This window comes from Argiope bruennichi, chromosome 8 (genome assembly GCF_947563725.1).
Source record: "Argiope bruennichi chromosome 8, qqArgBrue1.1, whole genome shotgun sequence".
In the NCBI taxonomy this organism is placed as follows: domain Eukaryota; kingdom Metazoa; phylum Arthropoda; class Arachnida; order Araneae; family Araneidae; genus Argiope; species Argiope bruennichi.
Window position 1 is genome coordinate 31253588 of NC_079158.1, and position 19236 is coordinate 31272823.

Sequence of the window (19236 nt, forward strand, 5' to 3'; positions counted from 1 at the left end):
TTTAGTGACTCATTAGTCTGTCCAGAACGACAAGAAATCAAAACTATCATAGTGAGAATTAGATTCTGCAAAGATTCAAAAGACCGAACACTCAAGCGTGAAGAAATCTCCAGCAGTAACAAAATCACATCTACATGGAGTTCGAACGAAAAAGAATCATTTCGGAACTTTTCAACCGTGTTTATGCACCGCTCCGCTTTCTTTAACATTACTACCAGACATCGCAAAGGGACTCTTTTTCTCAAAGGAGGGATGGGGCGAGTGGGCTCGAGGTTGCTTCTATCGGTCTTTCCGCTTGATACCAAACGACTTTGCAAAGTTCCCGCGCGTTTCTTGTGACTCATCATAAAACCATTAGGAGGGCTATCTCTGCGGCAGACAACAGTCCAGCCAAAGCAGATTTCTTATGCGGAAGAACGGTTTTTCCCGCAGCTTTTTCGAGGAATGATGGTCGAGTTTGTTGGAAAAGAACGCTCCTCTGTCCCTCCAAGGGTTGTCCTTTACTTAGAGGTCAGAATGCGAGAAGGTAGGGGAATGAATTTTGCATCAGAGCAGTAAGAATTCGAAACAGAGTGGTATAATAGAGTTTTTCTGAAATTTTTTTCATTCAGGATTTTTATTGTCAACAGAATTGTTATGCCTAAACCTAAAATGAGAAATTTAAGTTGGGAACCAAGCAATTGAGAAGTAGTTATTAATAATCAAAAAACAGTTCAATTTTTGATCATGGCTGAATGTATTTTTTTTGTTTTCATCTAAACCCTGAAGAACTTAGACAATTCAAAGATAAAAGAATTTTGATTATTTTTTGGAGCAATTATTGTTGCTTTACGATAGTGCACTTAAGGGCAGGAATTCGGTTTTAGATTGTCCTTTCTACCATTGCCTCACAAGTATTTGAAAGTTTATTGAATATTCTAAACATATCGAATATTATATGTCTGAAATATATAATACCGAATATTATAAGTTTGTATACATTTATAATATTACATGTTTGAAATAATCTTTAAAGAGAAAGTGTTTTTTTTTTCGTCATTTAATGGTATAAACACAGATGTTTTCAGGAAAAAGAGGCTTTATGCATTGTTGTTACATAAAGCTGCTAAAAAGAAAATAAAATTTACTGTTCAATGCTACTGAAAGATAGGAAGATTTCTCTTTGCTTAACTTTTTTTGCTTCATTTTCAACTATTTGTATTCTAAAATTGTCTTAAAGTGAGCAGTACAGGATACCAAAATGTTCATATCTTGAGAGCCAGTATTTAGAGGGGAAGGGGTGAAATGGAGAAAAATATTTGTCCGTGTGTATGACTTTCGTCACATGTGCTGAAGGGGCGAAAAAGTGACACCATGTTGTGTGTGCAATATATGCTTCCTAACTACTGATGTTAATTGTGCACGAAAAAATCCAGGATGCACTGACTTCGGTGTGTGTGTCTAAATCTTGGATTAAAAAAAATATTGACATCAAATATTATCACGAATGGGATGTTCTCTTTTTCTTTCATTCGTATAAAAAAATCGAAGAAAAAAAATAAGATATTTTTTTACATCAATTTTTGTGTTTAAAAATGTTCTAATGATTATTAAAGGGTTGAGTATTTTTATTTAAATTCACATCGATACAAATGTTTTTTTTTCCTTTACACATACACACGCAAAATCATTTCTTGACGTAAATCTTCCCAGGGGGCTCGTAAATATTCTATGTTCCTTTTGACCTTGACCTCACCTTGCCAAGGGCAAATGGACGCTCACGTTCCATCAGGAAGCTTGCAAACAGATTGTCCTTTCTCCCTGGTGGCAGAAAAACTTCATGTCAGAATTTGTAACACATTATTCTTGCAGAGAAGGGATGCAAATTTCACTCGAAAAATCGTCTGACATCCAGGTAGGCCAACCCCTAGAGAGATGAATGAAGCTAGAACCTTCGAGCATGCATCTCTCGCAACAAGAAATATGCCCTGAGAAGTACGTGATCTCGGTAAGGCTTTCCTATAGAAATGAACTTCAAACTATTTTTTCTTGAACCCTCACATCCAACCCCACTCCTTTTACAAACACGTGAAATAGATTTCTCTGCTTTTCCAAACTTCCGTCGGATTCTTTAGGCGGTTTTTTTTTTATCAACCCAGGGATACTCTATTTTGGAGAAAAATAGGAAGCAACTCTGGCATCATAAATCAGTATTCTATAAACTTTTTTCACGCATATTAATGGGATTTCTAAAAGAACATTTTGTGATTGATTTTTGGCTGGTGGCTTGTGGATTTATTTTTTTTAGATGTGAATTTTTCTTCTTGCTCAGTTTAGGAGAGATGAAAACAAAGTTGATTAATCATGTCATATTCAAAGATTGGATAAGAGAAATTTATGCATGCTTGTTCGACTTCTGCTCGCTTTTTTAAAAGATTTCTTTCCAAAAAGAAAAAGAAAATAAAATAGAACAACCGGTTAATATGCTGAACTTTTTTTTTTTAAAAAAAGCCTTGAATTATTTTTTTATTTAGATGGTGACATTCAAATGGTTTGAGTAATCCAAAGCTGCATTTTTAACAATAAATTTCAGAGAATTTCCCCTCTCTTAAAATTAATGCAATCGATTCTAGCTTAATTTCTTCAATTCTTAACGTTTGTGAAGTTCTTTTTATAGATTTAGCAATTTCTGATTAATTTTTCTTCCCCTTCTTTATGAGTTTTAAAATCTTAGCTTTTCTAGTGGTTATATAATAATTTAAAATTTTCACCTTTTATCAATATTTGCTTAATTTTAAATTTTGATTCTATACGGAAGACAACATCCTGTCATGAATCTGAGAAAAATGATGCAAGTTTAAGTGAGAATTGCCAGAATGAATTCCGAAATGTTTTCAAAAATTAAATGTTTTTAAATTTAAAAAAAAACATTTCCCACTTTTTATTTCATTAATAATTGTGTGAATTTTAAAACTCTTTACTACTATCAAATTTCTTCTTTTCGAAGTAAATATATAACTGTAACATAAACGATTAAATTTTTTTTATGAAATTCTAAATTTATTGAAATAAAGTAAAATTCAATAAAAAGTATTTGTAATATGTATACTCTGAATAAATTACTTAATTTAGAAATTTTCAGATAATAAATTGATACTGGACAACAAGAAATCTAATATTATAAACGAAGTTAATTGTTATTCAGAAATATAAAGAAACTACTTGCATTAATTAGAGCTACTTGCACAAAGCCTAAATATATGATTGCATTCTTCTCTTGGAAGATTTTGTCCTGTGCTTAGAATTTCACTTTAATTAATATAATTTAAAATTAAAATTAAATTAATAATTTTCTGAGATTTTTAAAGATAGTAAAAAATAAATAAGGAAATTTTTTTAATATTTAGAGTGGGATGGAGGAACCTCAGAGGCGAAAAGCAAGAAGGCACAATTTTGATGACGGAAGTATAGATGCCAAATTGTTAGATGAAATTGAGTTGAGACTTAAGGTGCTTACTTTGTTAGATAGAATAGTTTTAGATATTTATGAGAGGTTTCAATAGCTATGGAATTTTACTGAAAAATTTGCTTATCTAATGCAAATGTCATACTACTAGATTCAAACCAAAAGTAATAAAATCTAGATTATGCATCTTCCGAAATTGATGAACAGGGCTTCAAAATTGAACGCATTCAATTATACGCTTTTATAATTGCAAAATTTTACGAAAATAAATTATTCAATGCATATCTTCATGAATTATTGCAAATTACAAAATTGGAAGGAAACACAAAAATGCTGATAGCCTGTCCAGAAACCCATTGAAAGTCGATGCTTCATGGTCTGGGGACTCCATAGGTGCCTCCTTATTCACTAATCTCTCAGAAGAACAGATGAAAGATCCAGAATTGGCAAGAATAATAAGAGACCAACAAAGTACCGAAGCAAGCAGGCTGGGAAACTTTGAATTAGTCGAAGGAGTCCTCTACAAGAAGAATTTCCGTCCGGAAAGATATTTCTACCAGTGATCCCGAAGCATTTACGGCTCAGTATTCTAGAATCTCTGCATGACGACCCTACCGCCGGACATCTAGGATTCACCAGGACTTATGATAGAATAAGAAAGCGATTTCATTGGCCAGGCTTGTACAGAAGTGTCCGAAGATATGTGATGCACTGCCGAGAATGTCAAAGGAGAAAATCTATTCCTCAGAAGCCACCAGGTCATCTCGTGCCAATTCCACCAGCTGTCGCTCCTTTCCATCGCATCGGAATCGACCTGCTAGGACGATTTCCAAAATCGGACGACGACAACAAATGGATTGTAGTATGCACCGATTATTTGACACGGAAAGCAGCCACTAGAGCTTTATCGACTGCGGAAGCTATACAAATCGCCAAATTCCTACTAGAGAACATAATCCTGAAGCATGGAGCTATACGAGTTATCATTACAGACCGTGGACAAGTTTTCCAGTCCAAGCTGGTGTCAGATATTAATCGCCTGTGCAATATCACTCATCGAATGACAACAGCCTATCATCCGCAAACAAATGGTCTTACAGAACGATTCAACAAAATGCTAGCAGATATGCTTTCTATGTATGTTGATGTCGAACAGAAGAACTAAAACCAGATATTGCCGTTCGTCACATTCGTCTACAACACTGCAGGACACGACAGGTTTTACGCCTTTCTACCTATTACATGGGCGAGAAGCTGAAACGTCGTTGGATACGATGTTTCCTGTTTGCCCCAACGAGTTCAACCAGGAAGACGATTACGTTAGCCATCTGATCAATAAGGCAGAAGAATCGAGGCAATTAGCTCGTGCACGAACTCTCGAGGCTCAGCAGAAAGATCGCCGGCATTATGACTCCAAACATCGGATGGCGGCATACGAACCAGGGGATTTGGTGTCGATTTTATTTCAGTTCGTATAAAAGGGCTTTCCGAGAAACTCCTCAAGAGGTACTTCGGCCCTTATCAAGTTTTGAGGCGGTTGTCTGACGTCACCTATGAAGTAGCCGATTTCAAAACTAATTCTAGAAAGCGGAAACCGAAGGAAGTTGTCCACGTTTTACGCATGAAGCCATACCATGACCCAGAAGAACAAGACGAGCAACATTCTTATAAAATTATGGAGGTTCCGGAAAGAGACATTTCTCAAGAGACTATTTCCCGTGAAGACACAACAACTTATACTGGTCCTGTGACTCGATCAAGAACTAGAGCCGCACAATGAAATGTCATAACAGCGAGACGCTGTTCTTATAAGGAGGGAGCAATGCCTCATTGAAGAAAGACAGTCGAATATCCATGGCCGAATAGTCATGGCAGTGGTCTCATGATCAAGAGACCTGGGTTCGAATCCCGCTAGAGACAATACGATTATTAGTATATGTAAAAAATACTTAATTAATCGGTTTTATGTTTTCCATTATCTCATGTTCCAAAAGATACTGGACATTTCTTTAATTTACCAGACAAGTGTTCTGGACTTTTCTTACTGTCTCCAGAAGAGTATTCTGGAACTTTCTCTGCTTGTATAAAAGCAAAAGATTTGTTAGTTACTGTATTCTCAGTTCAGAGTTAAGTTAATAAATTGGTTTAGCTCTATCTCTTGTGTGTGTCATTGAGTTCTATACTATAGTTCTATCTGACAATATATACTTTAACAATATTATTTTAGTTCCGATTAGAAGTTGGTTTGTATTTTGTATTCTATTCGCTGTTGTTTGTTATGTGTTGTTAATTTTATGTAATGATAATTTAGTCCCATGTGTTGTGCATTTATCAAAATAAGTAGCATATGTGTAAGAATTTTTGTCACACATGTGTTTATTATAATTTATATATATATATATATATATGACTTCGTCATTTGTTCTCACTACAATATACAATAATTCATTTATTTTCGCTGAAAAGTTCTTTAGAATTTTTATCAAATTTGGAGCTTTTTGGATTTAAATATCTATTGTTCATTTCAGTATTTGAGATCACTTTTCGACGATTCTATCTCATTAAAGGGAGAGACGCGGAAGGATGCGCGCATTTCCGGAATTCTTCGTCATTCTTTGACCTTGATTTTCGTCCTATTAGATATTTTTTGTTCAATTGTTTTTCACGTGTATGTGAGTATCGTTTCTGACTGTATTATTTTAATTCAGTTTGCGAGTAATCCGAGTTTATTTTATTGTTAAATGTAAATATCCCCTCCTTTCATCTTTCCTCTCACCCCCATTTTAACGAATTAAACCCATCCTAACGCATGCGCAAAAGCGCGGAGGGTTTAGGATCTTTTTTTCAAGCAATAAATAAAGGTATAATAAGGAATTTAAAAACCATGGCGTCGAATTCGGCCTACGCTCTGGGCAACTGAAGCAACATCTTACCACTGTATACAATTTTTCTGTCTTTGCAACTGTAGTTTTGCATACGAATAAGTATTCAGTTCATTAATTATGCAATTATATTTATAGTAATAGTATTATATATAGTAGCAAGTATTAAATATAAAGAAAAATTAAAAATAAGCAATGGCCTTAAACAGAAAAGTGAGAAGTCGCCATCAATGGTAGAATTGAATAATATGCTTTTTCTCAAACATACATTAATTTCACACAAATCACTCTTCTTTTGTTTTCGGAAACAACTAAACGACTGTTGGAGAAACGAAAAATCTTGAATCGCAGTTTTATTTTTTTCTTAAAGAGTTTCGTCTATCTAAATACGTTTAATAAAAACTTGTTTTCATCATTAATGAATCAAAGTTTTGATGCAGCAAAACAAAACATCTTTTCTTATCATATTTCATTTTCCCCCAAACTTCCGAATAATGCTCATTAGTTCTGCCCTTCTCTTTATTCTTTACCTTTCTTGTAACCAAAGAAAAACTCCAATTACTTTTCAGCTTGTTTATTGTCAAGCAGCGAAAATAATGGTCGCAATAACAATTCAAAATCCATGTTATCATAAATTTTAAAACCTTCTTTGTTGCAATAATTTTCCTCCAGAAATAATTACCTTAATCTTAATGATATAAAAATGTTTATATCATATACATTTAAAATAACTTGAATTTTTTATTTGATTGAAATCAATTCGCATTAAAGAGAAATAAGTCGCATCTGAGTCAAAAATATATTTTTGAGGGGGAAAAAAAGTGCGCTACGTCACAGAACAGCATGCGATATCAACGGTTGATTGCACACGCTGTTGTGTTTGTCAATTTACAGTAATGTCAAGTGAATTAATTATTTTGTCTAATGCAATTTTTCACCAATTATGATTATTTCACAGGTATTTATTAATATTATCATTATTTTAGGTCACCGAAAACGAAGATATTATTTATTTTTTTCAGTAAAAGAAAGATAAAAGTTTTGAAAATTTTAACCTGCTACCAATCGTTTAAAAATAAAAAATAATAATAAATATATAATTTCGAATCTTAGTAGTAATAATTGGCAGTTTATTGACTTTCAAAAGGTCGAAGTCAATACATAAATTCTGTTAAATTTTTCATACATTCACAAAGCAGAAATAAACTGATCCAAAAACATACTTATATGAGCTAATGATCTCAAGAGAATTTTCAAACACGAGGTTTAATGTCATATGTGTATTTCAGATACGAGTAATTTAGAAAACAAAGATTTCAGTGCATATGACAATATTTTTACTTAAAAAGATGATTAAATCGTATATATGCATATTTAATTTATAAGGAATTTATGTTCTTAATGTAGAATATGTAATATCTGTAAGTAAAAAGCAATGTAAATTGAGGATTTATTAAAAATTAAGTTGGCAACAACCTTGTAAAAAGGACAAAAAAAATCCCTTTCATCTTGAGAGGCCCAACCTCAAATAATCAGACTATCAATGTAAACAAATGTTATATTGGAGATTCACTGACTAAGAATCAATCTGATGAGAAACATCTGTTTACAGAGGGACAATTGCTGGCAACTATAAGAAGCCTTATTACTTCAACAAAATTTCTGCCGGCGTCCTGGCATAGGGGTAGCGCGTCTTCCCCGTGATCTGGGCGTCCCGGGTTCGAGTCCCGGTTTGGGCATGGTTGTTCTTCTGTTGTTCTATCTGTGAGATGTGTGAATGTGCTCTCCTGTAAAAAGGGGTTGTGCAAGCGAATGAGTGATGCGTGAGTGGCAAAGTCGTACTCTTGGCCCTAGTTGGCGCTACTATAAAAACAAGAGACGCTTCCCATCAGGCTTAAATCGCTGTCTTCGTAACAGCGGGCTTGTCAGTGGCAAGTGCCATAAGAAAACAAACAAAACAAACAAACAACAACATTTCTTCTTCATTCGGCAAGCTGACGTCAACTATATACCCATATATAGAAGAGAAAGAAGAAGAGATATTGGCAAGTCAGTGTCCAATGAATAATTTCACTATCTTTTATATCAGAGCCTGCGCAAGTGAACATCACTGAGTTTAAGCTTTCGAATGATGAAATGATTTCATTGACATCTCGTGATCTCCTATAATGGCCAGCAACTGTCTATGTGCGTACAAAATTTTAGATTATTTACCAATAAAATGACTCCCACTGGCCACACCTCAGAAATGTGGATGAGAAGCTCTCGATAAGGTGGTTGATTCTCGTCACCCTGGCGGGTCATAAATGGTGGGGGTTTGGCTACCTCTCTCGAGAGATAGTACTGTGTCTCCCACGAGAGGAATTGTACTGTGACCGTTGAAGGCCCTTAGTCATTCTGGTCAGTAGGTCTGGCCATTCAAATTTACAGCAAATGCTTTTAATCAGGTGGGGCGTAGTAGGCAGTGAGATTACAAATGAAATGAAATAATTTCCTTGGAAGGAACCTCAGACATGGAGATGAGAAACTTGAGATATGGTAGTTGGTTCTCGCTATTCTGATGGGTACAGAAAGGCTGGGGGGGGGGTCAACTACTCCCACCAATGACAGGACATTCCTCTTATGGAATGTTTTGTATGGTGGCCTGTGATGGTCATTAGGACTGAATCTTAGTTCCCCCCAATGCTGTCGAGGTATCCGGTCATTCAGAATTTATCCATGTGCCTCAGGGAGGGACGGATTAATTAAAGTAATGATTACCAATGAAATATCAGAAGACAAGATAATCAATTAATAGTGAATAAATATCTCTAGATAAAGAATCTTCTACAAGCTTGATACATATACAACAGAAGATAAACAAAACTATTAAAACTAGCTAAATATTTTCTTACTATGTTCTAATCAGCAAATGGCATCGAAACTTTCTATGGATATTTTAAAACATTTGCATCATCTTTTCAGCAAAGTAAGTGAGATTAAAATATTTTAAATAAGAATTAAAAGTACCGATTAACTACTGTAAATGAGAATTATCAATCTAATATTTGAAATTTATTATATCAATCAAGATAAGTCTAATGGAAAATGTATTGTATTGTAAAAAAGAGCTTTACAAGCGGACAGCAAGTTCAAAATTTTGGCTGCGTTGTAGAGGAATTTAATGTAAAAATACGATAGAAGTATATATGAATTGATTTAAATTAACTATTGGATGAACCGAGTTTATAAATATTTGTATTTTATATATTTTATTATTTTTAATTTTCGATTTAGCATTTTTCATGTTTTTTTCCATCTTTATTTTCAATTTTACCCAATTATAGTTTTACGGACACTTTGGTTATAGTAATATGGGTATGATAAAATAGGTTATTCTACACCTCTTTCAATTGATTTTCATAGATTTGGTTTTACGAGCTATGAAAAGATAAATTAGGATAAGGAAATTCTGTCCAAGTAATGACTGAGTCTAAGATGCATTTTTTGTAAAGTATGAAAAGTAAAAATGGATTCTAGAGTGTAATGTCTTGATCCTGACCGATCAAATAAGAGAGTAGCGAAACAAACAATTCCTTTATTTACAGCCTTATATGTACAGAAGAACAATTTGTTCTCATCTAAGTTAATATGATTTACAAGATTCACGCAAAAGTTGAAAGCTAATCTTGAAATAATAGTTTCTAGATTAATTCGGAAAATAAGCGCACACACACACACACACACACACACACACACACACACACACACACACACACACACACACACACACACACACACACACACACACACACACACACAAAAGGCTAACAAGCTATTAGCTTAACCCTTTCGAAGGCTTTGGGAAGTATGCTTCCCACCAAATTTATCAATTTTTGTATGAAATTATGTAGGTTGGCATAAGTTCTGACAAATTTTTTTAGTAAGTCAGAAACTTAGATGCTTCAGTTCTTTATCTCAGACAAAATGATGTGTCTTGATTTGTTACTTAATTACTAATTAACCAAATTAATTAATGAATCAAATTAATATTATCTAATAATCTAAATGAATCCCTTTTCTAATTCTAATTTTTAGTCTAAAATATTTTAACATAATATGACTAGAAAAAAATGGCCCTTTAAAGGGTTAAACTGCTACTCCAAGTATAGCTCCAGCAATCCACCGATCTTTATCGGATGGATTTTAACACATAAGCTCAAATCGCACTGAGCTTCTCATAAAATCAAGAACACCTTCCAACACTCACGTCTCTCTGACTTCTTCTTAAAACCTTTCTCACTGCTCTCTGCTTTCTCTTCAAAAAATACCACATTTCATTTCCGTCAAATCTCCGTGTCTAAGTTTCTCATTGGTGCACTTGAGCTCCTTATCACCCAATAGCTGTTCAGTAATGCTCCCTCAATGGTTTCCAAATCAATGGTGGGAATATCCGTTAATGATTCATCTTTGTAGGTGAACCTTTCCGGACACATCTTAATTATAATCCCTTCATAATGGTAAAAAAAGTTCTATATCTGGATGCTTTGATGTTCGTCCTCCTTGAAGATATGATGGATCTTTTTGAAACAATGAAACGCACATCTGCGGTTCTATATCTGGATACAACCAATGGCCAGACATAATGATTCTATTGGCGAAGAGGATTCCCCATCTGGCAATTCGGGAGAACTTAACAATGTGTGGATAACACACATTGTAACGTTAAATCTAGCCGGAATGCCAATTATCAGGTGAGGGAAACGGGGAACGTTACAAGAGTAGTGCTAGTCCAAGTATTACTATAATATTGATGCTATGCTCCACACTTTAGCCATTTGGTTTCCCTTTATTTCTATGAACCATGAGAACAGAGAGACAAGGTAAGGGTATTCTATTCAGATAATGGTCTAGTCTAAGCTGATTTTTTTGTAAAATATGAAAAGTAAAAATGAAATTAATAAAATGATTTTTCTTTTACTACAACATAATTTCGTAATGATGTTTTCTCTTCATTCTTAAGGGTTGAAGTTAAGACTCAGGCAGATCAGAACTTCTACGCAGTTCCTTACAATAAGCATTAGAATTCTAATAAAAATTTCCTTCTGTTAGAAAAGACAGATGGCACCCCCGTGACAGTTACAGTGACAAGATAAATAAGGAGGTGTGCCTGTAATTATCTTGACAGATTTGATTCCTCTGCTCAAAGCGAACTCTAATTAAGAACGATCGTTTGGCAGCAGAGGGGTGCACGAACTTCCTTCGAATCAAAGATGAAAGCTTGCACCTCCTCCTCCATTCGATATGCACTTGAAGGATGAAAACTAGTCCACCAAATATATTCACACAAGTCTGCAATTATTGATTCTAGATACTCATTACTCATTTACAGTGAAAGGAAATACAAATTTAGAAAAAGGCTGCTCATTATTCATTTGATGAAGTATGCGATTTCGAGAGTTTAAATAAATAAGAAAAATAGCTTTGCTAAGCCTACTTAAAGAGAACACAATCATATTCCGTGGAGAATTTCTAAATTCATTGAATAAGTTTAAAGAGTAAGTCAGGAAAACAGACAAAAATTCTTTTTAGAGTAGAATATGAGGGAGGTAAATACAAAAGAAACCATTAGAGAGATAGTTTTGATACTGAATTAACAGTATAATGATAAAATATTATAACCAACAATGGAGGATTGAGACATTTGTGTTTTTATGCAACTTGCATTATTGAGTCATTATTTTAATGAGAGTATAGCTACTCATTTCATTATATTCTTAATTTAATCAGGAAGTAAATGATTTATTTTATGTTAATTTGTTATTTTAGTAATTTTGTGAAAATGTGATGCGATTTCGTTTATAAATTAATTAAAAAAGGCCAACTTATGGGATGCATCCATGCTTGCAAAAAATTATATTTAAACAAATGCTTAGTATTTATAAATACTGTTAAAACTAAATAAACATCTATACTAGTATAAAATAAAGTCTCCTGAAAACTTCTGTATGTTTGAAAGAGAAAAACTGGAGAAATAATTAACTGATATTGGAGAAATTTATGTCATTTTGTAGGGCATTTATTGGGAAAGGTTTTAGTATATTGAAGTCAAATCAAAATAAAAAAAGGAGTTTTATAATTGCGATTTTAATTATTTTCTATTAAGATTCACGCATGCGTAAAACAACAATATCTGTGCTTTGATCTTATCCGTGCATGTACGAAAACCTCAAATTACGCATGTGCAAATAGCAACAGACATAAGAATGTTTTTCTCATGCATAATTTTTATGTGGCACATTCTAGAGTTATATCCAAACAAAATCTTTTTGTATTGGCACCAGTTTACAAAGAAATATAATATTATGAAGCAAGCTGAATTTTACTTTCGTATCAGATTATATAGAGTTGATTAACAAGTACGGAACAGTGGGTACAATAACTTATTTGTATATTTTAAAATTTTAAAACAGCTTTTCTATTGTATATTTTTAGTGAATTCTTTTGTCTATGAATATATCACATCTTTACCTTTTTGACAGTATAAATATTTCTGAATGTGTGCTATAAAAATTGTTTTGTAGTTATTTTTGATGATTTTTAAATATATTTTTATGTTTGTTTGATGTTGTGTGACATGTCCATGTCTTATCGGGTGGAGGCCAAACTTAAGTTTCAAGGTAATTTTTCCTCTGTGATGTTATGCCACGACAACTGCTAGTTGAAACATATAAAGAATCTGATCAATTGTGCTTGATAGTGTTGATATTATATAATTTATAATATTTTATAATTTATAGAATTTATATTTTTTATTAATTTTATATTTGGAAATAAGAAAAATAACAATTTTTAGTTGAGGAGAGGCCAGGTAAATTGAGTAAGCTATCATAGATATTTGTCTAATTAGAAATACGCAGACTTGCCACAGACAACAATTTTATAAAACCCATTTTCATACTCGATGACTTTTAAACGCAATAAATTGTTTTGCTTTTCTGTTGCTTCTGCGTTCTAATTGATGGCAATTTCTTTTTCTGAATCACTCTCTTTATGCCCTTTTCCATGTTTCAGGCATCCTTCAAAACGCATTTGTGTTTTTTATTGTAAAGACTGAATTACAATAAAAAAAAGGTAAAAAAGAAGTAGCTATTTGAAATTTTCAAAATTTTGTAACTGTAATTTAACCGCGCGATTTCAATAGCAGTTTTATAAACTTTAATCTAATGTGCATATTTTAAAATAGTTGCACTCTAAATTTTATCTCATTTCATTGCATGAATGAAAGCCAGAGGCTCATATATATCTACAAGAATTTATCATAATCAGTCATTCTGTAACTCCCTGGCTTATAGGGTATGTCGTTTGTAGCAGCTGTTATTTACACTTATATCCTATTGTAAAAGTTATTTGTTTCTGTATGAATGACTTACATTGAAAGATCGTCACATGAATTTTGAAACCCACTGTATTTAGCATACAGATAAAAATATTGGTTGAAATGACAATAATAGAATAACAAAAATAAACTTCCCCTTTTTGAATAAAAATAATTTTTTAAAAAATTTTTTTGTTTATAATAAACAATGAACCAAAAGGAGCAGTCTCCATAAAATTCTCTAAACCTTTCACTACTATTACATACTAACCTGGCGGTGAAGTTTTAAACTAATGGGCTATTTCGGGACCGTTTCTGTTTCATACGAAGAAGCAGGATGTAAACAAGTTATCTCTATGGATGTCCTCACTTTACATCCTAGATTTTGCTTCTGAAAAAGAAGCTCGCGTTAAAACGGCACATTAGTAAAGAATTTGAACTGTCGGATTGTGTCAGAGTAGTAGTGAGAGGGTTAATAAATGTACTTGTACATTATAATCGCAAGTCATTAGAGAACAATAGTTACAAAATATCTATTAATATACGATCTCCGATTATTAATCACTGGGATATTGTTAATACACACATAACAGAATACTGAATATGTATTTTATTCCTCAATCAAATGAAACCAAAATTTAACACAGAAGTACAGTTGCACTCACAAAATAACATATCAAATTTCATATATTTAAGTCATTTTGTCACCAAACTCGCCAAATTCATTGCCAAGTCGACAAATGGTCGCCAAGTTTTGCGATCACTTACTCGCCACCCGATTAGCATCTAACAGAGCTGATCGTTAAACGGTCTTTCCAATGATTGAACTAACTATGATGGGAAGTAAAATTATAGATTTGTAACAGTATTAATAGTCAAGCTTCTGTTTATTATAGATTTGCTAGGACTTGTGCAATTTGACAGCAAACAAATGAAGAAAAGAACGGAGTTATATAAATTTGAAAAGATTACATTTTTCCTCAAATTTAAAAAAACAAACAGATATTTTTCATAAAAAGATAGGATTTTTTAAAAATTAATAAAAATTTTGTTGAGTAACAAATCAGCTGCAACTATTGGCTGATGTAACCATTCCGCGGTTAATACCTGCTGTATATTGTACGAAAGCTCCAAAAGCGGAATAGTTCTATCTTACGCCTGTGACGTCATTGGAATCCGTGCGTTTCCATCTTAGAAAGGTTTACACCCTTCTGAATTTATGACAGAGTGAACAAAAAAGTAAAAAAAATTACCAAGAGAATGGGAAAAGAATGAAGAAAAGAGGGCAAAAATTAAATAATTTATGACACGGAGAGCTCGAAGCGGAAGTAATCTGAACCGTTAAATCGGAAATTCAATTTAAAGAAACTCCGTTCCCAGCGATCAGGACGCGTCATTTCGGTTATGACCTCATTTTTTACGTCCGGAGAACATGGAAGTAGAAACCGATCCCTCGAAATTTCGTAAGGGGGAGGGGGTCTTGGAGCACGTGACCAGGCTTAGGGGTTCTGGTCCTAAAGAAAATTGGAACACGTGAGTTGTTGGCTGGAAGAAGAGATGAAAAACTTTTTTTTTCTTATGTGTTTTCATGTGTGGTTCAGGTGGCAGTGTAGATGAAAAATATGGTTAAGCAATATCATTCTTTGGATGTAAGGTCTAATCTTGCACCATTTGGTCTGAAAATGGTTTCTTTTTGGACTACTATCGTTCGTTTAAATTCTCTTACATGACGATATTTTAACTAGAAAGCAATTTCCATTAAAGAAATTATTTTTCTTTTTCAAGGTAAATTTCTTTAGTGACTTCAGTTTCCGTTTTTTTTTCTCTTTTAACATTGCACAGGAAGTTCTCAAAAGCATGGCAAACCAGATATTATTGTAAAATTTTCCTCTCGTCCTCTTTGTAATGTACATGCTATAAATCAATATTTCTACAATTTCATGCATAATACTATGAAATATATACAATGGTATGAATGCACCTAGTGATAAACTTAAGATACTAAATTAACATAAGGTTGAAAATAGTAATGATTTTTTTTTTAAATTTTGTTTAAAAATCCTTATAAACATTCTTTTTTATACGTGAGACATAGCAATCGACTCTTGAACCTCATTGAAATATTTCCTTATTTAAATTTGCCATATTTTTTGTTAATTAAAACAAAAAATGTGGCAAATTTAAATAACGCTTTCTGTCTCACTTTCCAAAGTTAAATAATTTTCAATAAAGGAAAATCAATGAAAATTATCTAACTTTGAAAGGTGAGATAGAAAAGTTGGATCTTGGAAACTTATTTTGGTTAAGTGCACACACAGGGCTTACATCCTACCCTGCTAAATAATGACATCATTTTTCTCTGCTAAAATTATCATTCGAAGTCCTTTTTAAGCTTTTTTGTTGTGAAAATTATTGTTTTGTGAAAAAAAGTGGATGCTGGCATTTGAAAATTCTAGATAATGTTTTTTTTTCACTCTAATTGTAACTCTGGGAGTTGGATTATTGTCTGTCACATTCCTCTTGAGTTTTCACAGTATTTGGATTCAAAACTTTATTCCGTATGTTCGTTAGAGTGTTACATTATATTACAAGACTTTTGCAATTAGCTTTTATATGATTTTGTTAAACATTATATAAAAAAAAGGCATTATCTAATGAATAAATTTATCATTAATTCAATAACATTTCAATTAAATTAACTTAAATTGCACTTATAGATAAGATTAACAGAAAACCACATTAAGTGAATTTGTCAATGGCAAAGAACTAGACAAACTCAGAACAGTGAATCTAAAATATGACATAAGACTAAGCAAAATTTAGATAAAAAATAAATTGTAAAAAAAAAGATAAAATTAAGATGAATAAAAATTTCAAGTAGAAAAGAATTGTTTTTACCAATTACATGATAGGTATTAGAACTACAATTTGAGAGGTGCGTTTCACTTAAAGTTTATCGACTGTGCCTGAATTGAGCCCATTAATACTCCGTTTAATTCTTATAATATCGAGTTCATCTCATTAAATTTCAACTAATAATGTTGAGTCTTACCCGTGAGCCGAACTATTGAATTTTTAATTTTAAATCTGCAATTAGACGAAAGTATCAAGGAATTTAAAATGCGACAATCATTTAATAGAGCATTCATATCTCAAATACATTTTTACCTGCATATAAAATAAAAAAATAATAAATATTCAAAATAGGAAGTGTAATCTGATTAGAAAATTAAATAATTTCATAAGTCAAGGGGTTAATATACTGAACATATTATCCAATGCTAAACTGCATGTAGTTAAGTATACTAACTTCTTTTTTTCAAGCAATTCTGTCATTTCAAAGTCATGTTTAGACGGACTTCGTAATTTTCAACCACGATCAGATGACGAGGAGGGCATTTGAGCTATATCTTATCCAAGCTTCTACACCACACCAAGTAATTCATTAGTTCTTCCCAAGTTTAACATGGCGGTTTTTCGGTGGAATCAGGTTTCGAATGGAACTTTCCGTTCTTGAGATCAAGAACATTTGACCAGATCACTGCAGTCTTTTACGGGGGAGGGGGAGGGGGGGGGTTGAATTTAGAATGAAATATGTGTAAAGTGGAAATACTTTGAGTATCAAATCATTTTTGAAGAACTATTAATAGCCGTCTGAAATAACCAATATTTCTTGAAAATGTATTTAAAATATGGAGAGGTCAAGAATTGGATATATCCTATTCCAAAAATCATTTCCAAAATCTTAATCTATGAGGAAATATTAAAGCAGGATTCGAATCTCGGATATTCCAACTGAAGGCGTAACTCTAAAGATCTGAAACGTTTTTTGGGATTGAAGAATTTCTGCAACTCTTCTTTTCACTAATGATGCCCTAAAATTTGACAGGTTAGTGTTTTTTCGCGCCTCGTCAAGAAGGCTTTACTCTTTGGAAGCAAGAGTTGAAAATCAAGGGCAGTCTCCTACCGGCAAAAATACTTTTTCACTTCGCAGATCAGAAAATCAGACGAGACAAGTTGAGAAGTTCCAAATCTTGGATTTTCAGAATACTTCTTTTAAAATTCAAAAGTTTTTCGGAACCTTCGAAAAAAGGGACAAATGAAACGAAAATTTCACTTGACATCGTATGCTTTATAGGTATTTTTCATCCTTATTTAAGGACTTTCTTATACAAAGATAGTAGAATTTTGAATGAAATTCTATATTTCAGATTCTTTTCCATTATAAAATCTTCATGAAAGTTTAAGTAGCAGCTGTGGAAATTTTAGTATTGTTAATGATTTTATTTTTTCCTCTTTAAATAAATATATAGATATAGTGTTAAAAGAAGAGATGCAATAGAAAAATAATAGTCTGAATAAATATATTAAATTAAAGCTTTCTAAAAAATTTGAAAGGGATTCGAAAGTTTAAACATAAATATCGTAGAATGATAATATCTTAGATTTGATTCTCCTATTTATATTTTATTTTTAACGTTTTTCTCTTGATTAAGTAGGTATAACACAAGAAGTATAAAAAATTTTCAAGAACGTTGTAATGTTCATGAGTACAGATTTATTAACTAAACTATAGAAAGAAAAAGTATCACTGTAAATTACACTTAATTTTGCAAAAAGTACATTATAAAATAAACTTAATTTTGCAAAAAGTACATTATAAACTACACTTAATTTTGCATAAAGTACATTATAAACTACACTTAATTTTGCATAAAGTACATTATAAACTACACTTAATTTTGCAATAAGTACATTATAAACTACACTTAATTTTGCAATAAGTACATTATAAACTACACTTAATTTTGCAAAAAGTACATTATAAAATAAACTTAATTTTGCAAAAAGTACATTATAAACTACACTTAATTTTGCAAAAAGTACATTATAAACTACACTTAATTTTGCAAAAAGTACATTATAAAATAAACTTAATTTTGCAAAAAGTACATTATAAACTACACTTAATTTTGCATAAAGTACATTATAAACTACACTTAATTTTGCAAAAAGTACATTATAAAATACACTTAATTTTGCAAAAAGTACATTATAAAATACACTTAATTTTGCAAAAAGTACATTATAAAATTCACTTAATTTTGCAAAAAGTACATTATAAAATAAACTTAATTTTGCAAAAAGTACATTATAAAATACAATTAATTTTGCAAAAAGTACATTATAAAATACACTTAACTTTTTTAACAAAAAAAATCACTAAACTTACAGAAAAAATTATATAGAATTAAAAGTAACAACGCTGCAAGTTAATTTTTAAAATTTCTTAAAGTGGTGCAAAAATGGCCCTTGTTATTTTTATGTAATAATATATTCAATGGCATTGAGGAAAAGCGCTAATTTTTATATCGATTATCAGTCAAAAATCTTATTAAATTTTTGAAAACTCTTGGTGAGCACCTGCTACTCAACAATTAGTAACATTAAAAATTGAATAGTCTGCTCTAAATAAATTTTTAATTCAAGAAATGTGCACGGAATTTTTTATTTTATAAACATTTATATGTTAAAATGTTGTTGTTACTTGC